This window comes from Camelus ferus, chromosome 4 (genome assembly GCF_009834535.1).
Source record: "Camelus ferus isolate YT-003-E chromosome 4, BCGSAC_Cfer_1.0, whole genome shotgun sequence".
Classification (NCBI taxonomy): Eukaryota; Metazoa; Chordata; class Mammalia; order Artiodactyla; family Camelidae; genus Camelus; species Camelus ferus.
Window position 1 is genome coordinate 68,407,894 of NC_045699.1, and position 14,225 is coordinate 68,422,118.

The following is a 14,225-nucleotide window of genomic DNA, read 5'->3' on the forward strand; positions in this document are numbered from 1 at the left end:
ATTACCCTCAAAAAATAAATAAACTTAAAAAAAGAAATTAATTGTTAAACACTGAGATCTCAAGTGTTGTCAGTTATTGAAGCCAATTTACTATGTTTTTCTACCATGCCCATTTTAGGCAAATCTTTTTAAAATGCCTTTTTAATATTTTTCCACCAGCTTACCAAACTAAGACACATACAGCGTAAAAAGTTTAAACATGACAGAAATAAGGAGTGAAGGACTCCTGGGTGCCCTCCCTGCTTCTGCAATGAGAGAGAAAACCACTATTAATAGTTTGGCTAAATTCCTCCAGATTTGTTTGGCTGTGCGATGACAGCATATTTTTATATAAAAAGCATCACATGATACATATTGCTCTGCAAGATTTCCTTTCACTTAGCAGCATACCTTGGCTATCTTTCCATGTTTGGACACAGGGCTCTATCTACCTCATTCTTTTTAACATTGGTCTGGCATTCCATAACACACATACACTAAAATGGATTTAATGGGGCCCTAGATCAGTCATTTACTGCTGTAAAGCAAATTACCCCCAGAGCCAGCAGGTTAGAACAACAAATATTTATTATCTTTGAGGTCCCAGGGGTCAGAAATCTGGGAGTGGCTCAGCTGGATGGTTCTGGTCCTGGAACCCTCATGGGGTTGCAGTCACCCCGTTGGCTAGGGCTACTGTCTTCTGCAGGGGCTGGAGACTCGGCTTCCAGCCTCATTCCTGTGATCATTGCAGGCATCAGCTCCTCGCTGGCTGTGGCTGGAGGCTCCAGTTCCAGGGGCCTCCCCATAGGCTATCTACGTGTCCCTGTGATGCTTGCCCCTGGGTGAGTAATGAGAGAGCCCAAGCTGGAAGCCAGTCTTTGATAAGCTAATCTCAGAAGTGACATACTACAATGACAGGCCACCCTGCCACTGGTCACCCAGGGCAACTCTGGTATACGTGGGAGGGGCCTCCCAAGGCTGACCGCCAGGACTTGAGGCACTTTGGGGCTATGTTGATGGCTGCCACCTCAGGCACCTGCTGATGGAATGTGGAGATTTCCCCTTGTCTCCATTCCAAATCCCCCAGCAGTGAAATCCTTGCTCGTGTCCCTTTGTACACCTGTGAGAGAGCTGTTTTCCATCAGATAAGCTCCCCTGGGCAATTTACATGCATCAACTCACTGAGTTCTTCCCACGTGGCAGTGAGGCAGGTACAGTCACGGTACCCATGTTGCAGATGAAGGAGTCGATGATCACAGGGATCCCTCAGCTTAGCACCCTCAGGAACAGAGGAGGCTTGGTATGAGTTTCCTAGATGGCTTTTTTGATAGGAGAAGAGGGTCAATGGAGCTGAGCAGTGAAGTTGACCATGAACCATAGTAACATCAGACTCACCCCGGACCTCCTGTAAGTAAATGAAAGGTGGAGCAAGGCGACCATCCCCATCATACAGATGAGGAAACTGAGGCTCAGGGAGGCAGAGACTTGCCTCCAGATTCACAGCCAGTCAATGACAGACCCAAAGGTCACACCCACATCCCCTGACCCCTAGACCCTCCTCCCAGATTCCCACCAGGTGCAGTGCCCCACACAGAACACACACCAACTCCTCTGGTCTCCAAGGAACCCTATGAGGTCAGCTTTATTCTTCCTCCCATTTGACAGAAGAGGAAAATGAGGCTCTAAGACACACAGTATGAAAATGCTGCCAAAGCCACAGGCAGGCCATGGTCATGTGCAGGTCAGGGGCTGCCAGGGGCTCTGCAAAGGGCCAGAGGAGAGAGGAAGGAAAGAGGAGGCAGGGCTTCATGTGAGAGATTAGCTCCTGAGCACTATTATTGAAAATTCATTATCTTTGAGGCAGAACTGGAAACAGGATGTAGGTTTCCCTTTAAGGGTCTGGCGCCCCAAATAGACGTGTACCATCCGATACGTGTAAGCACCGTGGGAGAGGCAGTGCTGCTAAAGGGTAGGGCACAGGCTCAGGAGTCAGATAGGCTTCTGGCTGTGTGACTGTGGGTGCCTGGCTTGACCTCTCTGGGCCACTGTTAGGCGGCAGTGAGACACTAAGTAAATGATGACAAGGGCTCTTTTCAATGTTGGCAGGTGGGAGCAATTTTGTCTGCCAAAACAGGAGGCCAAACCAAAGGACTGTTTGTCCGGTTTTACCCCCCTCCTCATCATGATAACCACCAGCAGCCCTGTGCTCCAGCGACCACAAACAATCATACCATTACTTGAAAAGAGTGAACTTGCTGTGCAAGTGCAGCTTCCAGACCAACCCCTGGTCTCCGCCCACAATTTCCCTCCACGCTGGTACCTCCAGACTCCTCCTGTGGGGTTGCTCTGTCCCGATGCCAACCAGGCCCGGCCGCTGATCCAGGTACTCACCACTATGTTGACATGACAAGTTTGCCCATCCCCTCCAAGTACCTCCCAGTGCCTCCAGGGGACCAGGCTCTGCCCTGCCCTCCCAGAGCCCACCAACCAGAGCTCAGCCTGGGTCCCATAAATGCTGCCTGCATTTAGGGACTGCTATCCAAGCTCCCAGGGGTGTCCTGAGTATCAGGGTAACAGTAAGAGAGAGACCAGGTTTCAGAGAGGGACACTGGACGGGGGATTACAGGCCCAAGTCTAGGCCCAAGTTTGCCTTAAGTCTTGCTGTGTGATTTTGAGCAAACCCCTGTCTCTCTCTGGGCCTTACAACTGAAGGGACCATAGATGGAGCTCTTTCAAACTAATCAAAACAGAGGTAATATACTTAGGATTCAGATAGCCCCTAGTTTTCGGCTTGTGTCTATCACCACTGGCTGAGTGACATTAAGGAAGGCACTTAACCTCTCTGAGCCCCAATTTCTTCATCTTAAAAATTTGAATAATATGAAATTGTTTAAAAGACTAAATAAGAACCTGGGCAGGAAGCCCAGTGCTTGACCTATGGTAGGAGTATGATAAACAGCAGCTATTCCAATTAACTCTTTTTTAATTTAAAATAATTGTTATTTTATCAAAATAATGCCATACTTTGACGAACCTGACATCACCAACTGGAACATGCGCCATTACTTATGCACCATCAAGAAAAAGACCTGCCAGTTATAACTGTCAGGTGCACCACGGATTGTAAAAAGATGTATTTTGATTTTAAAGATGTTTAAATGTGAATAAATGGGCATCTTAGAATTGATGAAATACGGTATGGGCGTGGAGAGCAAAACCAACTCGTGTTAAAAGGAAGATAACAACACGCAGTGGTTTCCTGTCTGCCCCTCCCTCATCTCCCCACACCACCCCCCTCCAGAAGCAAACACTTTTGAGTCTTTGAGCTGTTTTTTCCTAGCACTTTCACACCTCATATTTCTAGGCAATAAGCACATACTGTTGTCTTTTGATACATTCGTTTTAGCCATTATCTACTGTCTACCCTGTCTACCTGTCTACACTGCCTGGCCGCTACCTGTTATGATAAGGGAGGATTAGCCATTCTGCACCACCACCCTCCCCATTTCCTGTCCTCCATCATCCGTTGTGGAAGTAACGTTGCAGTTCGGGGTTAAATCACTAGTCACACCTCAGATTTGTACACTTTTTTACGCAACTCACTGAATATATTTAACATCTCGATTTTAAAAAATCACCCTTGGCCATTTTTACTCTCTTGGATCGGCCCGCTCCCAATTCTCGGGAGTGCACTGTCGTCCACTATTTTTTTTACTTCGCTAATAAAAATCTTGTTTATGTCACGCTTTTTGTAACAAAAAAATTAAAATTAAAATTAAAAAATCACTCTTCAGCGCTTACATGATTTTTCTTTTGTAAACCTTACTCATAGCAAAGCACTGCGTTTCTTTACTTTCTTACTGTTTTTCCTGAAGTTAAGAATTACTTTATATTACAGTTTTATTGAGATAGAATTGATGAACAGTAAACTGCATAAATTTAAAGTGTATGGTTTGATAAGTTCTAATGTGTGACCACCCATGAAACCATCACCACAATCCAGGCAGTGATTAGATCCCTGGGGTTTTGTATAAATGGAATCACAAAGTATGAACTCCTTTTCGTCTAGCTTCTCTCTCTCGGCATCATTATTTTGAGATCCATCCACATTGTTGCTATGAAGGTCAATTATTCATTCCTTTTTACTGCCAAGTATTGTAGTATGAACGCACCATGGTCTTGTTCAACCGCTCACCTGTTCATGGCCATCTGAGCTGGGTTTTGGTCTGTTAGGAATAATGCTGCTATGAACATTCCTGAACAAGTCTTTAGACAGACATATGCTTTCATTCCTTTTGGGTAAATACCTCAGAGTGGATTTGCTGGATGTGTAGTAAGTGCCAGTTTAACCTTATAAGAGCTGCAAAAATGTTTTCTTGTTTTTTGTATATATGTATTTTTTAACTGAAGTATCACCAGTTTACAAAGTTGTGTCCATTTCTGGTGTACAGCACAATGCTTCAGTCATACATGAACATACATATGTTTTCATATTCTTTTTCACCATAAGTTACTACAAGATATAGACTGTAGTTCCCTGTACTATACAGCATGAACTTGTTAGAACTGCAAAAATGCTTCCTGAGGTGGTTATTCCATTTTATATTCCTACCAGCAGGACATGAGAGTTCCAGGTGCTCCCTCACCAACACTTGGAATTACTGGTCTGTTTAAGTTTAGCCATTCCAGTCGGCAGTTAGTACTGTCTCACTGTGGTTTTAATTTGTACTTCCCTTATGACTAATGCTGTTGAGTATCTTTTTATGTGATTATTGGCTATTCATAAATCTTTCTTTTGAAAAGTAACTGTTCATATACTTTGCTCATTTTTAAGTTGAGCTGATTGTCTTATTATTGAGTTGTAGACATTGTTTGTATCTTGTGGACACAAGTCCTTTGTCAGAGGTATGTATTGCAAACATTTTCCTCCCAGTCTATGGTTTGCCTCTTTATACTCTTAATGATGACTTTTGAAGGGCAAAAGTGTAAAACATGGAGTTGAATTTATCAAATTTTTCTTTTATAATTTGTGCTCTTTGTGTCCTTTCTAAAAGAAATCATTAAAAAATATCTCTTTCTGGTAGTTTTAGGAGGAAGACAAATTAGGCATGTGGGATTAATCCATCATCTTACTAAAGAACTCTTAGCTCATTTTCTTTGATGGAAAATTCCCTCCCACCCTGCTCTGCACCTTCTTCCATCACAAGAGATCAGATGGACATGGTAGAATGAGCAGGAGGACCCTCCTTTCACACCTGGCTCCAACCGCTCACAGTTCTGTACCCTTGAGGAAGTCATTTAATGTCTTTGGGCCTTAGTTTCTCAATCCAGGGAGTAAGGGAAACATCATGACCTCAGGAGCAGGTGGCCAGGTCAGACACAGAGAAGGCTGTCACAGGCTTGGGGCTCTGCAGGTAAGCCAGTGGCCTTCTGGGCAGCTGGTGGTGGACTTTCAGCCACCTCAGACCTTTACTATCAGGGGTCAAGTTTGGCAGGCTCTCACACTCTCACTGCCGTGGAGGGAGATTTAGGCCAAAAAGCAAGGGGGAACCAGAATCACACAACTTGTCCAGGTGGGGCAGGGCCGCTGACTTCTGTTCCTAAGCTCTCTCCACACCCAGAGACGCCTCTGGGCTAGACGGTCTGGTAGAACTGGCCATGGCTTCTCTCTGGGGTGGTGGAAGAGCCTGCTCCCCTCCAGGACAAGACACTCCTGAGGCCTCCCTCCAGCCTCACCCGTCCCCACCCTCCAGCCTGGGACTCCCTGGGCTGTGCCCAAAGCGGTTGTTGTCTAGCGCCACCTACAGGACATGTAGAAAATAACATGCCACACAGCTTCCCCCCAGGAGAATTCCTGAAACTCTGGGCTGGGAAGGCCCCGAGTACAGAGTGCCCCCCTGTGGCCACCCAGAGCTCTGCACCTTACGTAGGTTTCCAGTGCCATCAACTGAACTATGACACACTTCCTTAATACTTGGAAATTTTATTTTTATATTTATTGAATGCACTCTTTTAAACTTAGACACTTTTATCATATATCACTATTGTGCATACATAAAAAGGAAACTATGATCAAAATAATTTAGTAAAAATATTTCTGAAACTTTTGCACATGAGGAATCTGACTTTTCTGCATCACTTTTTCATTGGGAGTCATTGAGGTGTATGTTGTCCCAGACAATATTGTCCTGTATCATCAAGAGCATGGGTGATGCAAATTTACTTCAGAATATGCCACTCTAATCTCAGGGATGTCCTTCCAAGCTGCAAGTTTTGATGCACATGTGCAGGTATTGGAAGACATGTCACAGTTGCTACCTGGTTACTGCAGTTGTAAAATACATCCTGATTCCAGAGATGTAAAAATGTAGGATGCAAACACATCTTCGAATGGATGAAGTATGGTGTTAGCACCACTTGTTCAACAAAGTTCCTGGAGTGCCTACTCTATGCCAGGCCTGTGCAAGGAGCAGGAGACACAGCCCCAAACAGGACTGTCTCATCCCCGCTCTCAGGGAGCTCACCGGGTGACAGAAAGACAGACATCAAACAAATAATCACACAGACAGCATTGTTTAATGACCGTGATTGTGCAATGAGAAGGGTCAGCAGCAGGCATCACTGTGTCTGACCCAGTGGCATCTGAGTGCTGATAAATGAATAGGACTGAGCTAGGGAGAGGGGCTGAAGACATGCAAGGCAGACAGAAGAGCATATGCAAAGGCCCTGGGGTCAGGGGAAGAGTTGAGGGGCTCCAGTGTGGCTGGAGTGTGATGGATGAGGGGAAGAGTGGCAGGAACTGGAGCTGGAGAGGAGGGAAGGGGCATATCCAAAGCAAATTGAGGAGACATTGCAGGCTTTTAATTTGAGATAGAAACAGGAGTACAAAGAGGCTAAATAACATGCCAAGGCATAGAAAGTGATGGAGACAGCACTGGAACTAGGGTCTGGCTTGTTCCAACACCCATGGTTTCAATCCTCGCTGGAAGGGACAGAGAGAACTGACTACCTGATTCACCTCTTCACTGTCCAGCTAAGGAGACTGGGGCCCAGGAAGGGGAACAGGCTGGGGTGAAGTCACATAGCAGGACAGGGGATAATCTAGAGTCCAGGTCTCCAGGCTCCCAGCCCCCCTCTTACACCCAGCTCCAGCAGTCCTGGCCTGACCTTGGGCAAGGTCCCCCTCCCTGTGTCCCAGCGAAACTGCTGGTGTTTGGAGACCAAAGGGCTGTTCTTTCTTAGGTCCCAGGTAGCTATGTCCACCAAGTGTTTCCTGTTCCTAGTTTGCACTGGTGGTGGCTGGTTACAACCTGAATCCTGGAGTCTTCTCAGGCCAGGCCAGGCTCAGGGTGGACCCAGGCCCTTGAAGCAGTCGGGTGAGACCTGCAAGGCACTTTCCTCCAGCCGCCCTGCCGGGAACTGGTCAAATTTCAGCCCCCACCCCCACCTCCACCCCCGACCTCCCAGTCCTTCTGAGCCTTCCACCCAGGCTTCACGGCCAAAGGGCTCCAAGCACACAGAACATGGTACCAAGATCCCGGGTCGGCCAGCCAGGCATGTCTGCAGCCCCTCCTGTCAGCACAACCCCAGGACCAAAGATCCCGGGACAGACAACTTACTGCTATTGCTTGTTTATTTTTTCAGGAAAAATTCCTAGAACAGAACTTGCTGAGTCAAAGGAACCCGCGTTTAAAGATTTTGATGAACTATCAGCAAATAGCCCTCCTAGGATTTTGCACCAATTTTCACTCCTTGTAACAGAGCGTCAGGGTGTTTCCTGCTTGAGGACCCTCTCTTTTATTTTTGCCAGTCAGATGGGCCAGCTCCTCTTACTGCTATTTGAATTTGCACTGTTTGTCATTGAAGAGAGGTTCTCAGACTCAACGTGTATGAAAGTGGTCTAAGGCATTCGTCACAAAAATGAAAAGGCAGGCACAGACTGGAGAAAATATTTGCAAAACCACAGCCAGCAAAGGACCTGTATTTAGATCTATAAAGAACTCTACACAGGTGGGTATAGCTCAGTGGTAGAGCACATGCTAAGCATGTACAAGGTCCTGGGTTCAATCCCCAGTAGGAAAAAAGAAAAAGAACTCTAAACACTTATTAATAAGAGGACAATTTAAATAGAATAGACACCTCATCAAAGAAGATCTACAGATGGCAAGTAACCACACCTTTAGTATTAGGGAAATGCAAATTAAAACCACAACGAGACATGACTTCACATCTATCACAATGGTCAAAATTAAAACCCCACCAAGTGTTGGCAAGAACGTGGAGTCACCAGGACTCTCCTACGCTGGTGGTGGGAATGTAAAACGATACAACCACTTTCGAAAAGTGATTTGGCAGTTTCTTCAAATATTAAACATACACCAACCATAGGATCCAGCCATTTCACTCCTGGGTATTTATTCAAGGGACTGTAAGTATTGGACCCATAAGGACTGGTACACAAGGGTTCACAGCAGCTTGATCCGTGATAGCTAAATATTGGAACAACTTAAATATCCACCACTCTGTGATTGAATAGATAAGCAAATTATGAGGTATCCTACTTAGCAAGAAAAGAGTGAACTACTGATAAACAAATGAACATGGATGCATCTCAAAATAATTAGGCTTAGTGAAAAAAGCCAGACAAAGCCAGACAGTACATGCTGCATGGCTTCATTGAGGTAAAATTCTGGAAAATGCAGACTCATCTCTAGTGACAGAAAGCAGATCCCGCGATTGCTCGTGGAAGAGGGTGTGCAGGGGACGAGGGATGATTATAAAGGGGCATCAAGGTGCTGAGGGAGATTTTCACGACATCCTTACTGTTTAATTGTAATGATGGCTTCACAGATATAAATACATACTGATCAAATTGTTTGATATATGGGGTTTATATGTTGATTATACCTAAATAAAATCGTAAAAAAAAAAAAAATACACCAGACCCACCCAGTGATCACAGCTTCCACGTGTAGGGTCCAGGAATCTGCATTTTAAACAGATTTCAGGCAATTTCAAAGCACACCGAAGTCTGAGAAGCACTGTTGTAGCGAAATCCTTCTGCCACCCATACCCCATGTCACCAAGACCTCCCTTGATGGAAGGAGTGGTTTAAGCAGGAGCTCCTCTGTGAGGACCGCTGTGTAGGAGGGGAGGGTGTCGTGAATCACAGCACTGGTCACTTTACAGATAAGAAGACTGAGGCCTTGAGAAAGAAACTACATCTTAGGTAAGTCTCTTGGTTACAAGTAGCAGAAGTCACTTGTTAGTTACTGCAAAAAGTGGAAGGAGCTGTAAAAATATGTGGTTCCGCAGGCAGTGGGCAAGGGGGTCAGGGTTGGGGAACTTTTGTGACTGTGGTCACTTCTGTTGGACACACTCAGCCCTACCTCTCTTCCTGTGTTTCCCCCCTTCCTCTCCCTCTTCTTGGTTTGTGAAGTGGAAGAAGGTTCAAATAGCCACAAAGACTGAGGGGGGTCTCTGGATCCCAGTTCCAAATTTGGAGGAAAGAAAACCAGTTGGCCCAGTTTGGACCAGGTATCCTCTCCTCGTCCAATCAGCTGTGGCAGATGGGCGGAACCATGTGGTTGAAACATGGAGGGAGGAGAGTGGAAAGGAGGAGGGGCAGAGGCCACCAGCGTTCTCAACTTTGAGGTTTCGTCAGAATCACGTGGTAGCTTGTTGCGAATCCACACCCCACCCCCACCATGACACCACCAGTATCTGTTTCAGTTGGTCTGAAGTGGGGCTCAGAAATGGGCCTTAACAGCCCAGATGATCCTAAAGCTAAATCTTCTCTGGTTATAGCTTGAGAAATAGCTAGTCTAAGTCCATACTCTGAAGATATTTGGAGCTGGAATCTGAATCATAGACCCTTAGGATGGGAAAAAGCATTAGGACTCTCAGCTGCTAATGACGAACACCTGCTGAAAATGACATACGCAAAACTGGAGATTTGGAGGTGCTATTACTGGTGCATCCAAGAGGGTAGATCTAGCTTCAGAATACTGCTGGGTTCCAGTACTCAAACCCCAGCTGAAATCTTTCTCCATCCTCTGTGTAGCCTTTCCTGGGTTTGCTTCCTTATTAGGTCACTCCATCCATGAGGTGACCTTCCCAGAGCTTCAGATTTTCGTCCCACAAGTTTGGAAACATCAATGGAAAGAATAAAAGTCCCAGGGCAGACTCCCATTGGTCCAGCTGGGTCATGTGCTCACCCTTAATCAATCACTGTGGACAGAGGAATGTGTTACTCTCATGGACCGGTCCTTGGCCACATCCTTACCACTGAAGCCTGAATCAGGATCCCTCCCTCACACTGCATGGACTGAGAGTGGAGGAGGGATGGGATTTCTCAAGGAAAAACCAGAGGGCAACAGTCAGGAGGGGCCCTGGGTGCTGAGCAGGCACTAAAAACAGCCCGAGATCATGGAGGCCTTTTGGTTTAACCTCCCACCAGGGCAGGACCTTGTTGGAGGCCTCTCTGCAAACAGTGCTTCTGCCAGCCCCAGCCTCAGTAGGCGTCCCCTGCAGTGGCCAATTCTCAGTTGTGCTTGGTTCCTGACAGGCAGGTGACATGTGAGTATCATTGCCACATGTGCCAAGACTGACTCAGCTTAGAGCCAAGCAAAGAGCCCACCCCAGATCCTCCCAGTGAGTCAGCCCAGCCTGGGCAAAGGAGGGGTGTCCAGGAGGGGCCTCCTTACTAGGAACCATTCCGGCTAGAATGGTCAAGCCCCATTTTAGGGATGAGGAGACTGAGGCACAAGAGATAGAGCTATCTGGCGCCCAGGCCTCCTGTCTACCAACCTCTGCCTCCAGCTGCCTTCTTCTGGCTCCTCCCGAGGGGTACAGGCTGGTCCCCAAAGGGGAGCTTGCAAACTGACTCCCACGGCTTGACTTTAGCCCACAGGTGTGCATTGTTGGTCTTGCACAGGGTTTACAAGTATTCAGCATATTCAAAAAATTTATACTGGGAGGTTTCACATAAAAGCCCAGATTCTGGCTGCTCTTATGAAAAGGGACTGTCTGGCAGGATGGGCCCACATTCCTGCCTGGCAGGATTGCCCGAAGTCTCCGAAGTCTCTGTCTAGAGTTCACCTCTATCTTGCTAACCACCTGCAGATGCAGGCAGGAACTTGTTATCTGAGCCCAGAGATTCTTATCTGAGTGGCTGTAGGCCGTAGGCCACAGGATCAGCAGAATCCTTGGAGAATGTGGGGTGAGGGGTCCTCAGATGGGCCCCTTCCTGCCTCTTCGTCTCTTCACATCCATTACCTTCTGCAGGCCGGGCCCTCACAACACTCACCCACTCCATTTATCTCTTTAATCCTCCCACAGCTCCCAGCAGGAGGGGCTGCGCAGGAGGGGAAACCCCACCACCCAGCGGGGACATGACCTGCCCAAGGTCACAGCAGTCAGGCGGGGCAGGGCCACTTGGGGTGGGATTCCTGATACACCTGTCACAGGTCCAGGGTCCAGGCCACAGCTCCGGAAGGCTGATTCACGCTCAGGTTCTCAGGAGAGGTTGACTCACAAGGAGTCCGGACACACCTGGGCTGGACTCTCAGCTCCACCACTTGTAAATGACGTACCACCGGGTGAGTCCCGGCTTTGCTCTCCTCAGCTATCAAATGGGGGAATGCCAGGCAGCTTACAGGAGTGCTGTTAGCGTTCAACTCGATCAATACTGCAATAAAAAAGCATATTAAATAGATATCCAGGGACTGTGTTATGCACTTGACAAGAAACTATGAAACTAAGACAGATATTGCTATGGGACAATTGTTCTTAACTGGAGGGGATTTGGCCCACCCAGGGGACAACTGGCCATGTCCGGACACATTTCTTTTCTTTTTTTAAATTTGTTTGTTTGTTTGTTGGGGAGGTAATTAGGTATTGATTTATTTAAAGGAGGCACTGGGGATTGAACCCAGGACCTCATGCATGCTAAGCACACCCTCTACCACTGAGCTCTACCCTCCCTCCCCTGGATCCATTTCTGATTGTTACAACTGGCAGGGAAAATGCTAGTTGGTATCCAGTGTATAGAGGCCAGGGTGTGGCTAAACACCTTCTCAGGCATAGGACAGACCCTCACAACAAGGAATGATCCAGCCCCAAATGATCACTGTGCTGAGAAGCCCTCCTATAGTAGGACCCAAACATTTTAAAGCGCAGTTACAAGAAAGAGAGAAAAAAAAAGTGTGAGTACAGCATAGTGCGAGGGAGGAAACATAGTGTGACCTGAGAAGGCTCCCTGGAGGAAGTGACACCCAAGCTGGATGTAAAAGATGAATAGGAGTTAGGAAAATGATGAGGAAGGTGGAAAGAGCCTGGCATTTTTTTTCTCCTCATTTAAGTTTTTTAAATTATAGTCAGTTTACAATGTTGCGTCAATTTCTGGTGTACAGCATAATGTTTCAGTCATATACATATACATACATATATTTGTTCTCATATCCTTTTTCATTATAGGTTACTACAAGATATTGAATATAGTTTCCAAGCCTGGCATTTTTAAGGAAGTAAGTTTTCTTTTGTTTTCCTCCACCACCCAATTTTATTGAGATATAAATGGCAAGGAATAAACTTTCAGTGTGGCTGGAAGGGAGTCCAAGGCGGGAAGCAGCATCAGACCATTTCTGGGGGTTACATTCAAGAGCTTATACTTCACCTTGAGAGTTAAGGAAAGTCTTTGAACGGATGCATCAGGGGGCAGCCTGTTTAAATTTGCTTCAAAAGACCCTCCTCAGAAGAGCCTGGAGGTAGGGAGGCCATGAGGGTCTCCAGTGGGTAACCCAGGTTTGAGAGAAACTGGGGTTGGATTAGGGGAAAGAGAGCATGGATAGATTTAAGGAAAGTCAGAAGGACTCTTAGCAGAGTGGCTATGAGGGTGAGGCAGGGGGAGGAATCCAGGATGTCACCAGGGCTTCCAGCCTGGGTAGTTGGGGGAAGGGAGGTGCCATTCGCAGAACTGGCTCTAGCCGGGAACAGAGTGGATGAGGTCGCTGAAGCTCAGAGGCTCCAGTGAGGGGATCAGTTGGAAAACAAACAAGCCCATGTTGGGAGAGAGGTAAGGAGACAATGTGTTCTTGAGAAAGTGACATCCAGGCTGAGCCCCGAGGGCTGCCCAGGAGTTGGATGGGGAGGAGGCGGGGCAGAGGAGGTGACTGCCCTGAGTCTGCTGAGAGCCAGCACATTCCAGCACAGCCTTTCTGGTCAGGCCATTTTGAGAACCACATCGCCCTTTGCAAATATCCATACCAAGTTTACCTTGTCGTCATCTGTAACCAAAAGAGTGGGTTTGTCCCACCCATTCTTCTCAACAACCACCTTGCCTCCCTCTCTGGCCCCAGCCAATTTCTCCTGGAATCAGGAAGTCTCTTCAGGGAGACTTCCAAGTGTGTCTGCACAGATGTGACCTACCTAGGCCCCAGGTCCCTTTCTAAGGTGCAAAAATTTCCAGACTAAAAGGAGTCAAAGTGAGCCAGATCCTGCCAGAGTTCTTCTCCTTCTAATCTCTTGACTCAAAGCTACAGGAAATGGAATACTTCAACAGATTACCTTTCAAAGTTTGGGGAGCTCCCTTGCCTCCTGATTGGTGGATTGCAGGGAGTCCTCAACTCCCCTAGGAATGTGCTGGAGAGGCTGTCTTTCATGGGCCTGGAGTCCTGACCCCAATTTATAATAAAAGCATCATGTTAGCTTGTTTCCAAAGATGGTCACCAACAGGTCCTCCTTTTCCTGTATCAGGAGCCACGCCTCCATCCAGAGGTGGAATCTATTCTTTCATCCCTTTGAATCTGGGCCAGCCTGAGATTTCATGACCAAGAGAATATGACAAAGTGATGCTGTACCAGATCTAAGCCTAACTTTAAGAAGACCAGCAGTTTCCACCTCCTTACTCTTAGAACCCCAGCCACCATGCTGGGAGTGAGACCAAGCAGCTACACAGAGGGGCCCAGGTAGAGAACTGAGATCCCCGCCCCACTCCCAGCCCCAGATGACAGATCCAGCAGAGTTTCCATTCCCCATCTAGCATTAGCTTGCAAGACATATGAGTCAGCTTTCTTGGAAGTGGATCCCCCAGGCCCAGTAGAACCACCCCAGGTTCAGTAGACCCACCCCAGCTGACATTGAGAAACACAGACAAAATGACCCCTCTGGGCCCTACACATACTGCAAAATCATGAACAATTAAATGATTATTCCTTTAAGTCTCTAAGTTTTGGAATGGTTTGTTA